Source organism: Anser anser, assembly GCF_964211835.1.
Source record: "Anser anser genome assembly, chromosome: 2".
NCBI lineage: Eukaryota > Metazoa > Chordata > Aves > Anseriformes > Anatidae > Anser > Anser anser.
In genome coordinates this window covers 35151393-35171537 of record NC_139721.1, presented here as the reverse complement: position 1 = coordinate 35171537, position 20145 = coordinate 35151393, and the positions used below count along the sequence as shown (strand labels likewise).

At 43.9% G+C, this 20145-nt stretch overlaps 1 protein-coding gene across 1 annotated transcript in view; it reads right to left on the bottom strand.

Annotated features, from left to right (window-relative positions):
• Positions 1 to 20145, bottom strand: part of PRDM14 (PR/SET domain 14) — a 69022-nt gene that overhangs the window by 7525 nt on the left and 41352 nt on the right. The window contains exon 9 of the transcript XR_014579724.1: positions 19 to 311. The gene's annotated coding sequence lies outside the window, so the exon portion shown is untranslated. The remainder of the gene's footprint in view (positions 1 to 18; positions 312 to 20145) is intronic.

The window sequence follows — 20145 nt, the reverse complement described above, 5'->3', positions numbered from 1 at the left end:
ATGCTTTCTGTTTCTTACCTGTAAAATAACAAATGCTCATTTATGCAGAAATACCCTTTAAATATAAAGAAGTGAAGAAGTCCTCCAGGGAAAATACTGAAACTACCGATGACATAATCTAATGGAATAAAACCTGTACTGTGACCATTAGTCATCCATTTTGCATGTGTCCAGACTGTTCAAAATGACACGGGATGCCTCTGGCAAACTTGGCATGAGAAGAGAATTATGATTCCACTTCTGACTTGTTTTCTTAGTAGTGCTGCTCATGGCCGGAATAAGGCAGATGGTCTCCATACCTTCAAACGAATCTGAATAGATAAAAAAAATGTGTAAGTAATTGATGGCTTTCTGGTCTGTCCACCAGCACCACTAACTGTACACCCCCAAACCAAAGCTGAATAATGCTTATAATTCATATTTTTCTTCCTAGAGAATGTAGATCAGACCAAACAAAGAAAACCTCAACCTGATTTGCAGCCTCATTCAACCAACGCTTACAGAGGTTGCCCCTGCAAAGTGTCGTGACAGCCATGTGCCTTATAAAAAGCAAATAGCTGACAGCAAAACAAAAACAGTGGGGACAAACAATGAAAGCCATCCATCCTGGTTAGACTGTGGCCATATGGTTATCATATGGCTTAAAAATATGTATATTCTGGATGCTTTCCCTCCCTGCTATCTTCACCCAGAATGTTTTAAAGGTTGCTGTGACACAGGTTGTCACCATAATGGACACTTTCAGTGCTGCCTATTTTCAAAATGCTTGCTCTTCACTGAAGAATCATAGAATCATTTAGGTTTGAAAAGACCCTTAAGATCATCAGGTCCAACCATCAACCTAGCACTACCAAGTCTGCCACTAAACCTAAGCACCACATCCACACATTTCTTAAACACCTCCAGGGATGGCGACTTCTCCATTTCCCTGGGCAGCCCGTCCCAATGCCTAACCACTCCTTCCGAGAAGAAATTCTTCCGAATGTCCAGCCCAAACCTCCTCTTGTGCAACTTGAGACCATTTCCTTATGTCCTACCACTTGCACCTGAGAAAAGCGACCAACACCCTCCTCACTGGAACCTCCTTTCATGTCTCCTCTCAGCCTCCTTTACTCCAGACTAAACAACCCCAGTTCCCTCAGCTGCTCCTCATATGAACTTACATAAGAGCTGGTGCCTGGTGCCTGCCAAGGAAAGCTTCCCTCTCCACTTCGGGTACCTGGCTTCACCAGTCCCCAGACCACCCTAGCAGCCTGATAAAAATCTTTGTCACAGTGTCCCTCTCTCTGCCCCAGACTAGATGGTAGGAAGTTTAACAGAGGACAGCTTGGCTGCAGATTTGCTGCTCTTATCATGTTTATTAGATTACTTTGAGAATGGCCTTATTGCTAGATGTTCTTCTAGAAAGAGACTAAATCAAATCAAGTGAATCTATCAAAGCAATTGGTTAAGCACTGGTCTGCAAAACTGAATGCTGAGTAGCAAAGACAACAAGCAAGCTAATGGATTACAGATTTCTAGCTGTTATGTTGGCTTCATTTCTGTCCATTGGCAAGCCACAGTCATGGCAGACAGATCCATGGTCAGCAAATTACTAGATTTTGTATTCTTCCCAGCTCACAAAACCAATGAGTATAATCAAAGTAAAATAATAATAATAATAAAATTTCAAACTCCTCCTGGTCCTTTGAGGATAGCATTGCAGTCTAGCTTCATTTGTGTTTTACTTCCTCCCCTCTATTTTACTTGGGAATTTTGTTTTGTGTGTTAATAGGAAAGCAAAAGTAGCATTGTTTTCCCTTAGATCAGGTAAGCTGAGTAATGCTTAGCCTCTAACAGAAATGCAGGGGAAAGATTCTTGATATTTCAGTGTGCTTCTTAAACTTGTTCATTAATCAGAGATCTTTATCTTGTTAGAGAACATCAGTAATTGTATGAGGCTTGCCTGAGCTTCACCAGCTGGGCTTTCCCATCACAAAGGCACTCCAGTTTGAGTCTCAGAGTTATGACAATCAGGATAGTATTTATTATGTTCACTGTAAAACCTCTGAAACAAAAAGGAAAAATGGTTGATCTGAAGCCAGATATGGAACTATATATGCGAATCATTTCCTCAAAAAGACTATTCAGTTTAGCTTATTAAGTAATTATATTATACAGATGGATTTTCGATTCCAATGAAGTCAAAATCATATGCAGAATTAGGCTGCAGAGAAGGTGGAGGGGTAGCCTTCCTGTTATTGTTATGTGTCATGGTATATGCAAATTGCTGGGCAGACTACTACATCTGAGCATTTCTACAGCCAGTGCTGCAGCTGAATCCTCTCCTATTGATGTGTGTGTTACACATGCACGTTGACAGCATTAGTAACAAACCTTTACAGCTGAAGCTGACCAGCTCTTTCTGTTACAAGTCCCACATGCAAGCTCTTAGAAATCTACTTAAAGTGTATGTATAAACATATCTGTATGGGATTTCCTTTCCATTCAAAACAAAAAAATTAAAGGAGGCAAAAAAGTCAGTGTCATTGGTAATAAAACATTCTGACATAGGAAATTGTTTAAATAACAACTGAGAATATGGTACTAAGACTAGATATAGGTTACATGAAGAATGAATTTGGACTGTTGGGTTCAAACATTCCCAGAATCACAGAATGGCCGAGGCTGGAACCTGGACCTCTGAAGATCATCCAGTCCAACCCCCCTGCCAAGCAGGGTCACCCAGGGCATGTTGCACAGTATCATGTCCAGGAAGCTTTTAAACATCTCCAGAGAAGGAGACTCCACAGCCTCTCTGGGCAACCTGTCCCAGTGCTCTGTCACCCTCACAGCAAAGAAGTGCCCCCTCATATTGAGCTGGAACCTCCCGTGCTTCAGTTTGTGCCCATTGCCTCTCGTCCTGTCACTGGCCACCACTGAAAAGTGTCTGACCCCATCCTCTCGACACCCTCCTTTCAGATATTTATACACAATAATGAGATCCCCTCTCAGCCTTCTCTTCTCTAGGCTAAACAGGCCCAGCTCTCTCAGACTCTCCTTGTATGACAGATGCTCCAGTCCCCTAATCATTTTAGTAGCCTTTCACTGAACTCACTCCAGTTGCTCCACGTCCCTCTTGTACTGGGGAGCCCAGAACTGGACACAACACTCCAGGTGTGGCTACACCAGGGATGAGCAGAGAGGGAGGCAATCTACCTCAGCCTGCTGGCAACGCTCTTCCTAATGCACCCCAGGGTACCGCTGGCCTTCTTGGCCACAAGGGCACATTGCTGGCTTGTGGTCCACCTGCTGTCCTCCAGGACTCCCAGGTCTCTCCCTGAAGAGCTGCTTTCCAGCAGGTCAGCCCCTGTACTGGTGTTTGGGATTATTCCTCCCTAGTTGCAAAACTCCCTTTCTTTGAACTTCATGAGGTTCCTCTCTGCCCAGCTCTCCAGCCTGTGCAGGCCCCTCTGAATGTGAGCACAGCCCTCTGGTGTATCAGCCACTCCTTCCAGTTTTGTGTCATCAGCAAAGTTGTTGAGGTGCACTCTGTTCCATCACCCGTGTCACTGATGATTAAGTTGGGCAAGACTGGACCTAGTACTGACTTCTGGGAACACCACTAGCTGCAGGTCTCCAGCTAGACTTTACACCACTGATCACCAGCCTCTGAGCTCTGCCATCCAGCCAGTCTTCAATCCACCCAGCTGTCCACTTGTCTAACCTACACTTCCTGAGCTTGCCTATGAGGATGTTGTGTGAGACAGTGTCAAAAGTCTTGCTGAAGTCAAGGTAGAAAACATTGGTTCATTAAATTCAACGAACAGTACTGCTGCTTTGGAAAACACACAGCAAAATATGCCTACAAGTTTAACCTCCCGAAGGAGATGGCTTGATGAATATTGCAGGCAGGAATTCAAGAGAGTATAAGGCTTTGATCCTGAGAACTTCTCACTGCCACAATCGCAGTGCAGGAAAGCCCAAGACTGCTCCTCCCCTGCACACATACTGTACAGGGACTGGGCAGGAACAGCAGAAATTGGGCTGAGTCTCTCTGTGTTGCCCCTTGGGTACCCATGTCAAAGGGGGGGGGGGCAGGGAAGACACCACAGCAGAGAGGCACAGCAGGGTTTACTCTGTGACCACAGCACACTTACAGTCTGATGATTAAAAACAGCATTTGTGTTGATTGCAGGTGATGATCTAAATTTTGCTTCAAAAATATTCGTTACTGTTTGGCTGTCGGGTGGTACGAAGTTGGCTGAGTTTGTAGAAGCTGTATCAAGAAGCTGTGTCAATTAAGCTGTAAACCTGGCCCTTCGACTATCAGTAGCCCAAATACTGAGTAAACACAGAAACTATAGTAATATACAGAGTAATATACAGGAATGCAGAGCAGGACCTGTTCTCTGTATCCTCTTTAACATGCTCTGCTTTGCAGTTCTGACACACACCATTTTGAAATTTAACCCCATGCCCTTGGTGCTTGCTGTGATGTTTAACCCTACAACCTCCCCCTCAAGAGCCAAACAAAAAAGAGTTAAAAAGAACCACTGTAAAATAGCCATTAAGGGTATTAGTCATACTTTGTTTAATGGGCAATGCATTTTTGCCACTGCCACAGAGATGTTGCTAGAAGAGCAATGGAGCTGGTGCTATGAGCTGCTCTCATTTCCAGGAACAGTGTTTGAGATCAGCTATTCCTTCAGTGGCTGGGGAATGTTTAGTGGCTGCAAATCCTCTTTGTGCTTGGCTGCAGGTACACTACAAGAGCTCACAAGACAGATTCACTGAGTGGTATCCTCAGGAAGGATGCCTTCCAGAAGGCATTCACTTGAGCTGCAAAAATCAAGGACACAAAGAAGCCAGTGACTGAATTACCTTGAACCTGCTCTAAAGAAAAGGAGAAACCAAGTGGAAAAAGAATTCACAGTTGAAAATAACAAAGACAGGTATAACTGGCAAGTTTCAGATTGGGAATTTTCTCTGTAACTAAATGTCCTGATACTAAATCGAAAGCCAGAATCTGCATAGATAGAGTTGAACCACCTGCATGTCTAAGGTTTGCCTGATCAGGTTTGAACTGTGCCCTTCTATCTGTATGTGAATAACATCTAAGAAATGGAGTTTATATGATGCATTCATAGGACCTCATACCTTACTGTTTCAGTCCCTGCTCTGCCAGTTGCTCCTTTGGCTTTTTTTGTTTTGGTTTAGCTTGGTGTTGTGTTTTTTTTCTCCATGCAGACTTGTGCCACAACTGCAGACAGTCACTCTGAGCAGCTCTCTCTAGCAAAACCTGTGCCCAGGGGCTCTGAGATACATTTTCTGGGGACGTGGGGAGTTTTCTGTAATCAACCCAACTTAGAATCAGAATCATCAAGGTTAGAAAAGTTCTTCAAGATAATCAGGTACAACCATCAACCTCACCTACTGAGTCCCATCACTAAGCCATGTCCCTTACTGCCACGTCTACATGTCTCTTGAATACTTCCAGGGATGGTGACACCATCACTTCTCTGAGCAGCCTCTTCCAATGCTTAATCACCTTCTCCATGGAGAATTTCTTCCTAGTATCCAATATAATCATCCCTGGTTTAACTTGACACTGTTTCCTCACGTCCTACCACTTGTAATCTGAGAATCATAAACTTTATCTCTTTCTCTCTGCTGTCAGATAACATAAGCCTCCATTACGACAAAGTGACTGTTCTGTATTTTTAATTCATTGCTAATATAGGAATCTACTACTCTTGTACCAGTGAGTTGTTTCTCAGACCTCCGAGCAGAGTTAGTCCTGGTGTTTGTTCCAGATTATATGGCAGCCCTTTAAGGTGCTCTGGCATGCTTCATCAACCACGTAACACTGGGTTGTCTAACAGTAATGGACAAAGCAAGCTGAAATGTGGCGTGCCAATAGATCTGTTACACCCCTATTGTTCACAGGTCCACACTGCGTGATGCTGCATTGGGATGCTCAGACAAGATCTGAAATATAATGTTATCAAGATCCAAAACAGGGATGCCTATCTAGCCCAGTCCTCAGAGGAAAAATAACAGCCAAATTCCCTCTGAAGTAATATATAAGAGAAAGAGATTCTGGATATATTTTTTCACATTTGAGGAAGCCAGCAGGTTGCAGTGGTAACAGAGCAGAATCCTTAATGATCACATGTAGGAATAAAACAATGAAGGATCTGTGCCTTCAAGCCAGATCCAGCCCCACCAGGGTCAATAGAAAGTTCCTGCTCACCTCAGTGGACTCTAAATTAAGCCCTCAGGCTGTGAGAGACAGCTGCTTCGAGAATTATGCTAGGTAATAGCTACAGACCGGGTGCTGCAGTCCCGGGGGTTAGTGAATATTTTATGATTCAGTTATTAAAAAACATGTGCATCAGACATCTATCGGTTTGGGTATCCATAAACCTGGCTGCTCCTGGGGAGCTGAGGGAGGATATTAGCAAAAAAGATATTTCAGGACTGCAGGAGTCTGTCTCCAATAAGCCAATACTTCAGCGCGGCAAGGGACTCTGCTGGAGACTCTTGTTGCTGCCAGTTAGACACAGGGCTGCCTTTCTCTCTGCTGCAGTAAATAGCCAGCACAGGTTATTCAGAGGCAAACTGCCCTGTGCATGTCCCCAGGCTCCTGAGGACAGGGCAGGGCAGGCACCTAAGAACAGCCATCTCCTCCCCATGTGCATGGCAGAGGCTGTGAGCCTGGATGTGAAGCAGAGGGAAAAAGTTTTGGGGAAAGAAACTGACTGCAGGGAGCTAGACTTGATGAGGGAAGGCTTTAACAGACAGCTCAGGGTACAGCTGTGATTTTAGCAGTGAATTTGTCCAAACTGAATCAATCTATTGCCAACACAGACTTGGAGGTATTGCCATTAAAGAGCTGCTGGATAACAATCTACTTCAAAATTAGCAGCAACAATAGCACAGTTTCATAGCACTTCTTCAAAACAATAGGCAAACAAGCCAAATCATTGTTAATTATTCAAGGATTGTTAAAGCCTGCTATGATATGTTATGCCTTTCTATTCAGAAATGCCAACCAGTTTATTATTTCTCAGGCTCTGGATGAGAATAACAATGACTACTTGATTGATTATAGTCCTAACCGAGCTGATCCAAGATGAATAGCAAAGAAGATGTGGGAAATGAAGTCTGTATTTACCCAAAAGAAGTTACACAGCCTTTAATTACAAGAGCTGTTGAATTTTTACTGTTTTAGTCTTTGTAACTCTTGTATAAATGTTTCATGAGACAATTAAAGATTTCACATGTAGATGGATGTACTCATAGACATTATACAAAAGCAATAAAAGTAAACAAATACTTGTTCTTATCAACGAACAATAGAGTCTCTCTGATTTCTTTCCAAAGCTGACCCAGTGAAAATAGACATCTCTGGAATAAATATCACAAGAATGACTATAAACTCCACCTTGAGATGGTCTGCAGGAAAAATCCATGTTCCAGGGGAGGTGATTTAGACTGTGATACAATGGTCTGCAATGGTCCACTAAATCAAGAGTGACAGTGGCAGTGTTAAAAAGACATTATTTGGTAAAGTTTGCCTGTCTTGATTTCCTGTTCTGCTCAGGGACAGTTACAGCAAGCACTGATGCTCCGGAAGTTATGGCTGGAAGGAATGAATCAAACTGAGCAGCAGTATACCAAGAGAGGTAGATACGATTTTCTTCAAGTAATGCTGTAAAAGAAAGGAATCTGCCACAGCTTCTTTATTATAAATCAAATGGTAGCAATGCAATGTATTATATTTGAATCAAATGCATCATCACAACATGTGATTGCAGTCATCTTTGAAACAGCATTGTGCTACGTAACTGAAAGGCAAAAGGCAGAGAAATCAAATGGGGTCAGATTCTGCTCTCTAGTGCCCTACTCGGAACTAGTTTGGGTTCTTTACATATACCAACATCCAGTCCTATGAGGACTAAGTGCTTTTAACTAGAAAAGAAAGTGTTCACACAAGCCCTGCTGTGCCAGTTCAGCTGGATGCTGTGTCCACCTCCCATGTAATAAAGCAAAAACTACGTGAACAAAAAGAGTGGTAGTCCTGGTCAGCTCTCTCTGTAAGCCATTGTGTAGGTAGAAAGTAGACTGAAACATGCTCCCTGTACATATCCTGAACAAGGCGGTGCCACATTAGCCACCAGACTTCACGCCTTTTTCAGACAACAGGCACCCCTGTGCATCCTGACCAGCACGGCTGGGGACCATCCGGGACTGGCTTCTGGCCTTTCCCTGGGGACTGAGGAGAAGGGGAGAGCCAAGAGCCTCCCTGCACCACCCAACACCCACCAGCAAAAGGGCCTGTCCCACCTCAGCAGACAAGTCTAAGCCAGAAGCCTGTCAGCTCACGATATGGGAACGGTGCAGAGACATGAGGACAGGTTTCATACTGGGAAGCACAGGGTCAGAAGCGGAACACCCCTGACTGTGTGATGTTGCATCTCAGCAACTACACCCGTGGATACAGATACATCTTGTGTCCATTTAAACTGTATTTTCAAGGTCAGTCGCTACAATTCCTGTGAGTAAGTTCTGGATGCCAGAGCTCATCCTCCAGAAAGCAGTCCTTTACTGGCCTCCCTTGGTAGCAGTTGCTGTCCTCACATAAGTTCCCTGGCTGCTCGGGCTGGATGATGAGACAGATACCTCAGCATCTGGAAGCCATCTGCCTTGCAGGAGTACCAAGTCACGACAGTGAGGGCTGAAGAGATGCTCTCCAAGCTGCCATGTGAAGAATCTGCGCAGGCAAAGAAAATCCCTCTGTCTGCTGCAAGGACATCAAATGTCCTAAATCTCTACTGCAACCCTTGGAGATACACCGACTTGGAGCACCTGGGGTCTCGTCCCATGTATGAAGCGATTCAAGGAACTCTGTATTTTTGATGTGGCTCAATAAGTGCATCTCAGCCTGATCACAGGCTGGTTGGAGTGAAGCAGGGCCTGGTCTGCCTCATGACTGACAGGTAAAAACGAGTTTGTTCATCTGTCAGATGGAAAAAGTGATAATGAGCCTCTCTTATGGTCTCTGAGGAGGTAAGGAGGTAGTGCATGCTCTTAATTATAGCCTCCAGACTGAATTATTGGCAGGGAAGCAGAGATCAGGAACATATATACATGTATTCACCAATCCTTCCTACAGTGATTCTGACTGGAGAGAAAAAACAAGTAAAAGGAAAAACTAAGGAACATGGGGACACTGTACATTTCGCTGTCTGTAGCCTGCTTTCCATTGTGTATTGGATGCACAAAAGCCTCTTGGAAAGGGTTTCGAGTGAAACGTCTCTCTGTCAACTGTCATTTGACATCTCATCGCTGCGAGGCCTCTCGTCACGTCACACAGCGGGGCTGACAGCCCCGGCCACCCCGCACAGCACAAGCACTAGCCTGAAGTCTTAACCTGACCTAGCAAAGGGAGGAGGGGATAAGGGAGAAATCAGAAATGAGCGCATCTGGAGAGTCTGGGTATTTTCAGCTGACTGCATTAAGGAAAATGAAATGTTCTCCAATAATATTTTTAAAGCTTGTTTTCATTAAAAATAAAAGCCTTTGTGATCTGTCAAAGGGCATTGGTAGTGCAGCAGACGTAACACTGGTCAATAACTGCAGTGACAAAACAGAGTCTTAGTAAATGCTATAAATCATTTAAATCAACATTAAAAAAATAGCATTATAGCAACTCTTCCTACTTCTGTAAATATTGATGAGGAAGGAACTTAAAGTGCAGTTAGCCGTCTGCTGGATTGTAGTCAGGGACCTGGTACTCCTGGCAGAGACATTAATCAAACTTCTGCCCGTACCTTCCGCAGGCTTTGCAATCGCTGTAAAATGGCTCTGTGCACCACCATGGTACCCTGGGTTTGTCGGACAACCTGGATAGGATCTAACTCACCTAATTTAATCCATCTGTAAGTTAGGGATGCAGCCTGAGCTGGTGTGCTTGAAATTCTTTGTCAGACAGTGGAAAGACCTCCACTTTGGGCAAGGAGTTCGGCTTACTATAGGCACTCAAATTAAGATAGGATGATACATCCTGTGGAGATACTTCCTTCTGATTGTAGGACCTAGATGCCCCACCTGACTTTTAAGGGAAGAGAAGAAATAGGTGAGGCAAGACCCTTCCCTTGATAACCTTGCAAGACTAAGGGGATCACAGGCCCGTACTGACAGCAGTTGTGCCCAGCTGGACAAGTTGTACTTCAGTACCTTCTGTTTTGCTCTGGTGACTCCTGCCAGCCCCAGGGTAAGACCAAAAGCTGAGCTGCCAGCAGTGCTGTTCCATGATGCCTACCGAGCTTTCTCTTCTGTGGTTTCTCTCTTCTTGGCTGTCTCTGGCCTTTTGTTCTGAGTCCCTTACAGAAACATACTGCATTGCAGGAAAACTGAACAGCCAGATGCTTTATGGGTTCCCTTGCCAAAGCCAAAATTTAAACAATTGCTTCAGTGTTAAAAAAATGTCCATATATTTTTCTTAACAAGCTGATTTTCTTTTAATTTGGACCTTACATGTGAGTAGCTTCAATGTCAAAAATGTAAGTGCCAATTGAAGCTTTTTCTCCTCTTTCATCATCCAAAAATCTGAAATGCTGTAAGTATGCAAATGAAACAAATGATTTTTATTTTGGAAATAATTATACATTATTGTCCTGGTTCCAGTTAGGACAGAGTTAATTTTTCCTCATAGTAGCTGGTAGGCTGCTATGTTTTGGATTAGGATGAGAAGAGCGCTGATAACATGCTGATGTTTTAATTGTTGCAGAGCAGTGTTTACACCAGGCCAAGGACTTTTCGGCTTCTCGCTCTGTCCTGCCAGCGAGCAGGCTGGGGGTGCAGCAGGAGCTGGGAGGGGACAGACCCAGGACAGCTGACCCAAACTGGCCAAAGGGGTATTCCATACCATCTGACGTCATGCTAAACAATATATAGGGGTGGCTGGCCGGGGTGGGGGGCCGGCTGCTCGGGGATAGGCTGGGCATCGGTCAGCGGGTGGTGAGCAATTGCATTGTGCATCACTTGTTTTCTTACACATTATTATTATTAATACTATTATCGTTATCACTATTATTATTATTATTGTTATTATTATATTCCTGTCTTAATAAACTGTCTTTATCTCAACTCACCGGCTTCACTTTCCCGTTTCTCTCCCCCATCCCAGAGAGGGAGGGGGGAGGGTGAGCGAACGGCTGTGTGGTGTTTAGCTGCCAGCCGGGTTAAACCACAACAATTATTTATATTTATATATAATAGTTTATATTGGAGATAATCTGACATAATTTTTTGAGTTCAAATATTTTTCAGAAGGAAATAAAAGGGAAAGATCTGAGATGCCTTTTTGCAGTTATAGCTTCTACCCTGTGTTTTTAATCTTAATTTCTTTTTTGGAATAAATGCTGTGTTCCTGCACAAGTCATCAAATCCACTCCAAACAAAAAAGACCACGTGCCATAGACCCATCCCTGCAATTATTCTACAGCTGGCCTCAGTGAAATGCCCACACACAGCAGGGACACAGAAATGCATTTCACCTACGACCCGATGTCCAGGTTTACAGCAGAGAATTGCATTCAGGAGCAAAGACAGCAAGTCAGAAAAAAAGATCCTGAACACGCCCCAAGAAGACTCTCTCTTTAGTGTACTGGCTGCATATATACTTTATGTGATCTCCATACTAAAAGTATACATCTATCTCACAATTGTCATCCGCTGCCTGCTCATACATATGTCCAGCACCCACGTCAATGTTTTCATTATACCTACAGTACATATGAATGAGCAAATTGCTGTTGTTTAGAACTAAAGTTTATAGCATGATTGGAAAAATATTTTTGCCCTTATAAAACTTTCCCCTTTCTGTGCTTAGGCTGTAGGTGACTTTCATTATCGTGGTCTACAACCCAATCTTAATTACTTTGACAGCTCTTTCCTATCAACATATTACACTACTGTGCTATTATTTCATTTTCCCTAACTCTTACCTGAGTAGGTTCCAGAAATACGAACACTTCTGCTTGTTTGAGTGTGCACTGTTGAACAGGACAGGACAGTAAGAAGAAAACGACCCCAATTTTCTGCTCTATTTCAGAAAGTGCTGGTGTCCTTTCTTCCCCTCTTCCTGCTGACTGATAAGAAACAATGATAACCCTCTTTAAATAGATTGGAAAGTGATTGCATTGCATTAAATATATCCTTCCTACTCCAGCTGCAGCTGTACCTGCAGCTAAATACTTGAACCATCTGTACTATGCTGACTAAGAAAATAAAGACATGAAAACACATGTTGACAAAATCAGCAGCTGCTCTTAGTGGGGCAGTTGTTCGCAGTCCCTTGGCTGTTCCTGAAAGATGTACAAACCCTGGCATTTTCACTAATACAAACACCATTCAAGAATGAATACCAGCCACGTTTCTATCCGTTACTATATTTTGCCATTTATTAGATCTAGAATGTTGGGTATCCGGTCCAGAATTCTTTGCTGTTCTGAAATATGTGGGTGAGAGCTGCTAAACAGCCTAATGACACAGTGGTAACAGCGCTCTCAGCAACACATTTGGATAGCATATTGCCTCTATGTTACCTGGAATAGACATGTTTGCCATGTACAACTCATGATCTCAGAAGACTGAATTTACAGGGAGGATGTCATAAAAGCAGCAATATCAAATAAAAACTATTACTGGAGAAAATGCTTAGAAGTTTATACACCTAATTTAAAATTAAATAAATAAAGAAGAAAACTTTTTTTTTTTGGTCTGAAGACATGCTGGATATATTTCACCAAGGAAGATTTTGGAGTAGTTAATTAAAACTGCAATAGCTACAAGTTGATCTGGTGTTTGAAGAATATGAATATTTTCCTGTAGATCTGCTGTCTTACCTAGATCTGCTATCCATTCTAGCGAGTTAGCCTAGGTTTCTGTTTAAGGCATATATCAAACTTGTCTCTGGAGCCACACCACACTGATCAGCTGGAAGTACAAAAAAATCTAACTAGTTCTGGGGAGAGAGAGAATTAGACTCTTAATCTTCAGGGAAAAAATAATAATAATAATAATTTATATAAATGTGCAGTGACCCCATTTCACCTGTGTGAAAAGTACACTATCTGTGATTAATGAATGCTTCAGTCAGCAATAGTTACTCTGAAACTTTCAATTTTTGAGAGTTTAGTGGAACAGGTCCTGCAAATAAAACATTTTTTGGGCAACCTATTCCAGTGCTGAGTCACCCACACAGTAAAGAAGCGCTTCCTGATGTTCTGGGGGTACCTCTTGTGTTCCAGCTTGTGCCAATTGCCACTTGTCCTGTCCTATTTGCACCTTCCCTTCAGGTATTTATAGACCTTGATGAGATCCCCCTGAGTTTCCTCTTCTCCAGGCTGAACAGTGCCACCTTTATCAGCCTTTCCTCATAGGAGAGGTACTCCGGTCCCTTCATTATCATGGTCCATTGTTGGACTCTCTCCATGTTTCTCTCATGCTGGAAGCCTAGAACTGGTCCCAGCACTCCAGGTGTGGCCTCACCACTGCTGAGTAGAGGGAAAAGATCACCTCCCTTGAGCTAACACTTTGTATAGTGCAGCCCAGGATACCATTAGCTTTCTTTGCAGCAAGGACACTGTTGGCTCTTGTTCAGCTTGGCGTCTCTCAGGACTGCCAGATCCTTTTCTGCAAAGCTGCTTTCCAGCTGGGTGGCGCCCAGCATGTGCTGGTGCCCAGGGATTTTCCTCCCTAGGTGTATAGTAAAGAGGAGAAACTTCATCTTTCTCATCACGTCACTGCAACTAGCAGACATCTCTTTAACCTGTACACACAAACATGGTGGGACATCTGTGTTCACATTGAGTCTCTTAGCTACTGCCAGGCTCAGTGCAAAGGTCTTTCCAGGCAGAGGCCTTTGAGATGTGGTTCTGCAGGACTTCACTGGCCCAGAAAGCCTACAAACACCAGTGGGGATTCTGCATGCAGACAGCTTGAAGGTCAGGTTTCATATGAATAAATATAAGCAAAACCAATGACCTACATACAGTTGAATACCTGTAGAGATTTCCATGCCAACACCATGATTTAAGTCACCAAATAACTTCGCAATCTCGCATTTGAATGATATACTCAACTCTAATGATTAGAGCGTTACATTTTCTGCCAGTGCCATAAATAAAGGTCAAACTATATTTAACAAGTTGAGTGGCTTTGAACAAGTAGTTCAGAGTCCTAAAGGATTTGAAAGCCATTTGGAAGAATGTCCTGCCTGCATGACAGAGCCCAGCTCCTGAATAGATGCAATGCATGTTTGGCTCCAACTCCTGAACAAATGCAATATTTATTTGGCTCCAGATCCTGACTGCATTTAAAAGGCTGCAAAAATCTGGAGCTGTTTGGGAGAAAAAAAGGATGAGGAAATTTACAAGGGATGAAAAAACAACAAAAAATAACTCCAGATCTCTTCTTTTTCTCCCGTATTTTTCTGACTCCAGAGACAACTCTCCCAATCTATTTCCATACTGACATGGAGACCCTACATATGCCTGGTGCACAGCAGCTCTCTTTGGGACTAGATGATCTTTAAAGTCCCTTCCAACCCAAGCCATTCTGTGATTCTATGATAAGGCTCTTTTCAGGATACATCCCAGGAGGCCCCACAGCTCTGTCCTCTGGGCAGCCTGCCAGGCTCCTTCCTCTGGGTGAGTTTGCATAGAGGTGCGGCGGAGCAGTGGCCAGCACCCAGGGGGAGAATGTCCATGCTGCTGCACCATGGAGTGACCCAGAGGCTTCCTTCCACTGGCTGGGTATAAATCTCTATGTATAAGACTCCTATTTTTGAGTCAACTACATGTTCTCTTTTGAAATTATTACTAGCTCTATGTTTTTCATTCTTATCCTTTTCTAAGCAGCATTTAGACTGCTGACTTTGCTTCTGAAAAATCATATGCAATGTCAACAGGCTGCTTCAAAAAATGGTTTCATATTCATTTTCTGTTAAAAAGCCCTTTCAGGCAAACAAAATTCATTAATAAGACTACTCTAACTTACTGTGTTTTCCCAAAACTGAGTTTGTTTTTTTGTTTGTTTTTTTTCTTTCCAGAGAAGTATATGAGATTTTTGACTTCACCCAAGGATTTTCGCAAATGGGTAAAACAAGCCAGTACTACTCAGTAGCACAGAACAGCCACAGGTCAAGAAATCTGTGTGTATGCAGCAATATTATTTGCCTGAACACTCATCCCAGCAGTTCCAGGAAAAATGACTTTCTAAGTGTTGAAGGATATAAGCAGAAAACAAAAGCATATGAGGTTTGGTTAACACAGCAGTGATACAAGGGCAGGTAAATCACTAAAGCACTGGCTTCATCGCACATGTCTGTACATGTTGAGCTCCCTCAGAGCTCTGAGCACTGCAAAACATGATTCGTTGCACATATCTTCGTCTAGAAGGTTGCTTAAAAAGAAACAACAGCTCAGCTCCTCAGGAGCTAAAACCAGGATGAACAATGCAAGAAGGCCTTTCTGTAAGCCAGGACCAGAGGAGCTCTGCTAGCTAGAAGACTTTTAACAGCCATGAGTTTTTAAGACACAAAGTCTTAAGTCATTTGTGCAGGACCTGCAGCCTGGGTGGTGAAAGTCTCAGCCGCTCCATCTCCCCAGGCAAGGAGCTTATGAAAAGTCTTGGTGACAACAGGGCACAAACTCTCTGAAAGGCAGAAGCCTCGTTGTCTCCTGGACATACCTTGGTAGTGTTGGCTGGCCAACTCCAACAGAGGAAGAAAACCTAGTGTCCCTTGCTAGGAGAGGACTTCCTTCATCGGCTACTTGCAGAATGGCTCCAGTCAAAAGCAACCATCTCCATTACACCTGCGTTGTTTCCAAGCTTTTCTCTGCTTCTTCAATGATAAAAAATGCCTTTTAAAAATTATCATTACCAAATATTTAAATAATGCTATATACTACAAAAGTAAGACACAAACCAGAAATTCATTCAACCAGGCTGGCATGTTCAAAAACATGCAGTGACCATTGCTTTACATAGAATATTTTCCTACAAACTTTAAAAAACAGTGCTAAAGGACAAAGAAGGCAATGACCAGGGACAAACTGACCTCAGGTGTAAATGAATGGCATCGTTGTTTTTTTTTTTTCTGTTTTGTTTTTACTAATGCAGATGATGCTGCCATTTTTTTTTCAGTTTTAATACAGATCTCAGGATCTGATTTTCTTTACCATGACTCATCTCTTCAAACCAATCATTCTGACCTTTTATCTTCTTAAGTACAAGATCTTTTCCCATGAAAATTGTAGGGATTTTTTTTTTATATATATAGAAGTGTACCTCAGAAAACTCACTTAGAAAGCAGAAGACGGGAATTAAAAAAAAATACAGTTTATAACTGTCATTCTTCTGATTTTTGGGAGCTTAAGTTAGACTTTGCAGAACTTGGGACTAGCAACATTAATTCATCAATATTTGCAGTATGTGCTTGAGTTTATGAGGTGGTTTTACTCAGCTGGGCAGTCAAAATCCACCACAACTGCTCTCTCACTCCCCCTCCTCAAAGGGGAAGGGGGAGTAAATACAATGAAAAGGGCTCAAGGGTTGAGATAAGGACAGGGAGATCGCTTAACAATTATTGTCACCGACAAAACAGACTCAGCATAGGGAGATTAATTTAATTTATTGCCTATCGCTAGCAGACTAGAGCAGTGAGAAACTAAAAGCAAACTAAAAACACCTTCCCCTCATCCACCCTCTTCCACCTCCTCCATGAAAGGGGCACAGGGGAACGGGGAATGGGGGCTGCGGTCAGTCCCTGACACTTTGTCTCCGCCGCTCCTTCACGGTCCCTCTCTGCCCCTGCTCCCCGTGGGGTCCCTCCCACGGGATGCCGTCCTGCCCGAACTGAGCCTGCGGGGGCTGCCCACAGGCAGCAGCTCCTCAAGAACTGCTCCCACACGGCTCCGTACCACGGGGTCCATCCCCCAGGAGCAAACTGCTCCAGCACGGGTCCCCCACGGGCGGCAGCTCCCCCCAGACCCCTGCTCCTGCGTGGGCTCCTCTCCACGGGCTGCAGCTCCGGCCCGGGGCCTGCTCCTGCGGGGGCTCTCCATGGGCCGCAGCCTCCTCCAGGCCACATCCACCTGCTCCACCGGGGGCTCCTCCACGGGCTGCAGCGTGGAGATCTGCTCCGTGTGGGACCCATGGGCTGCAGGGGGACAGCCTGCTCCACCAGGGGCCTCTCCACAGGCCGCAGGGGAACTGCTGCTGCGTGCCTGGAGCACCTCCTGCCCTCCTGCTGCACTCACCTGGGGGGCTGCAAGGCTGGTTCTTACCCCTCTCCCAGCTGCTGTTGCACAACAGTTATTTTTCTTCCTTCAGTCTGCTTTCCCCGAGGCCCAACCAGCCTCACTGCCTGGCTCAGCGCTGGCCGGCAGCAGGTCCCTTTGGAGCCGGCTGGAGCTGGCTCTGATCTGACATGGAGCAGCTGCTGGGTTCTGCTCAGAGGCCACCCCTATAGTCCCCCTGCTATCAAAACCTTGCCATGCAAACCCAATACAGTTTATGCACAGCAAAAATCCTGTGCAGTCCATTGTTTGTTATGTAGGTCCTGGATTTATGAGGCTGAGAATAAGCTGTTCCTGGACTGAAGAGGCACCAGTGCTCGATACTTTCAGCCACACCAAGGTGCGGTGACCTGCACTGGTGCATCCCTGCAGTGCTGAGATGTACGGGTACAGAGGTGAGGCTGGTGCTTCCCGCACTCTGCAGTCAGCACAGCTGCATATTATGCCAAGTTCATTTGACTTGTGTTTTGCAGTTGCTATCCCATTGGCTCACAAGAACAAGAGTTGACTGTGCTCTAGACTCAACAAAAAAAGGTAATTTCCATATTTGACCAGGAGAGGGCAATATTACGTCACCTAAAAGACAGAAAGGTCATGCTAATAACAGAAATTCATGTTGTGAAATAAAGGAAAGAAATTGACGGTTTATACCAATATAACATGATGCTTCCACTCTCTTTTATAGCTATTTTGAATTTTACTGCTTAGCTTACAAGCATGCCCTTTAGAGCGCAGATCCCATCAAGACTAGATCCCTCAGCCTCCAGACTGAAGCCTCCACCTGAAGGTCTAAAGTCAAGTTATTTATCCTCAGAGAGCAAGGGTTAATTTAAAGTATATGTGCAAATACACTTGAAGAAAGGCAGGAACGAGAAAATTACTTCAGTTTTTTAAAAGTTCAGAGAAGGTAAAAGAGCTGTCTATGTAGATTTCAGCTCTCATACTGCTGCTCGGGCATTGCAAACCTGTGTGTGAGAGATGTGGTAGCCATGTACATGCAGGCAGCACAGCATTCCTTGCATCTTCCACATCTCTGCTTTCTGCCTGCTGGTCTTTCTATCCTTCTGCTCCAGCCAGTGTGTCCTACTGGTCTTACAATCTAATGCACACTGTGGGTACGCTTTTAGAGGTGCCACCCTTTGCACTGTAAAGTAATTTCTATTCTCAGTGCTTTTCTGGTAAGATGAGATCCAAGGGGAGTGGGACTAGGGGGTCAGAAACACAGCCCAGTGGCATGGACGGGCATAGACACCCTGCACCCAACTGTTTCTTTGGAAGCACAAATGTGCTCATGTTCAGAAACTTCTGCCAAATCCGGGGTAAGTTTCTTGGCAGACTGTGCCAGTTTCCATCAAACATTCACCCAGATAATACTTATCAAGAAGATCATAGCAGCGCAGTGCAGACAAACAGCATACTCCAAACAATCTGCTGGTTTCAGTCTAATTTTTTTTTCATATCAAAAAGTCAAATCTTGCACAATTTGACATTTCCTGCAGAAATGTTGCTTGCTGACTAATTATAAGCAAAACACCGTGGCTAGCTTCTTCTAAATAAACTTTCATATGATCTTCAGTTGTCCTGAATAGTAAAAAAACAAGTAGCATACATTTCAGAAACGCTGTAGACCATAGCAGCCATGGCTTGAAGTAAATGGCAGTTTTTGTGCTTCAAAGAGCTCAGATGAGTTTTGCAAATGTTAAATAATCAAGCACAAAAACTCTGCTGGCTAATATAGGCAAGGGAAAAAAAGGATCAGCTGACACACTACAGAAATTCACCTCTGCAGAACAATGCATACAACAACTGCACAGTGAGTGAAGACAAATAATTAAAAATGATGGAGGACTTGAATACAAACATATTTAATTTGACCTAGATGCTTTTGTGAATAGCTCCTTGTTTTTTTAATTACTGTAAAACCAAGAACTTACCTACATCCCACCAGTCTGACCACTAGGTTTACACATAGGAGAACTGCCTAGCGTGTCACTGGCTGCTACAGCACCTCAACAAACATACAGGGTCTGAATAGGTCCAGCCCTGCTGAGCCATGAGCTCCCACATGGCAACAGCACAAGCAATAAGGCTGCTCATCAGAACTTAAGAGAGCATTAGTGCCAGTAAACATTTCCTCGGCCATAGCACTTGCCATGGAATAATGCTACAGAATTTAAACTGCCATCAAAGAAAGGACATACCATCATCATTTGTCCCCTTGTCCCTCCAGTTCTCATAGGAATGCCTTTAAGCTTTCAGTAGTAACTTGACAGCCTTCTCCTGACAACACATTTGGAGTAGACCGCCTGAGAAGAGATATCTCCTGGAAATGATCCTGCCGTCATCACCACAGCAGCTTCATGCACTGGTGATAGCTATTGAAGGCCAGTCGTTCTGGTAGACCAGCCCACAACAGCCTACACACCTTTCAATATTTCCCGTGTACCAAGAGATGTGGTGTCCTGGATCCATGCTCTTACAGAGTCATATAAAAAGTTTCAGTCTGTTGGCAAGAAAAAAATATGTAATCACTAAGCAGAGACAGTAATCTGTCCATAATAATACCTGTCTACCTGTCAGTCCTTTCACTTCTCCTAGTGACTTCTGAACTTGTTCAATTGTACCTGCATCTGAGAGAGGAAAAGGCCTCAGAGATTTTACATTGCTGCAGTTTGCATATGAACTGTTGTGTGAATAGAGGGGAAAGTCCCCAGCCCTTGCTCCCTCAGAAGGAAAGGCAGCTTCTGACCAAGCAGAGGTACTACTGCACTTGCCCAGTGGGCAGGGAAAT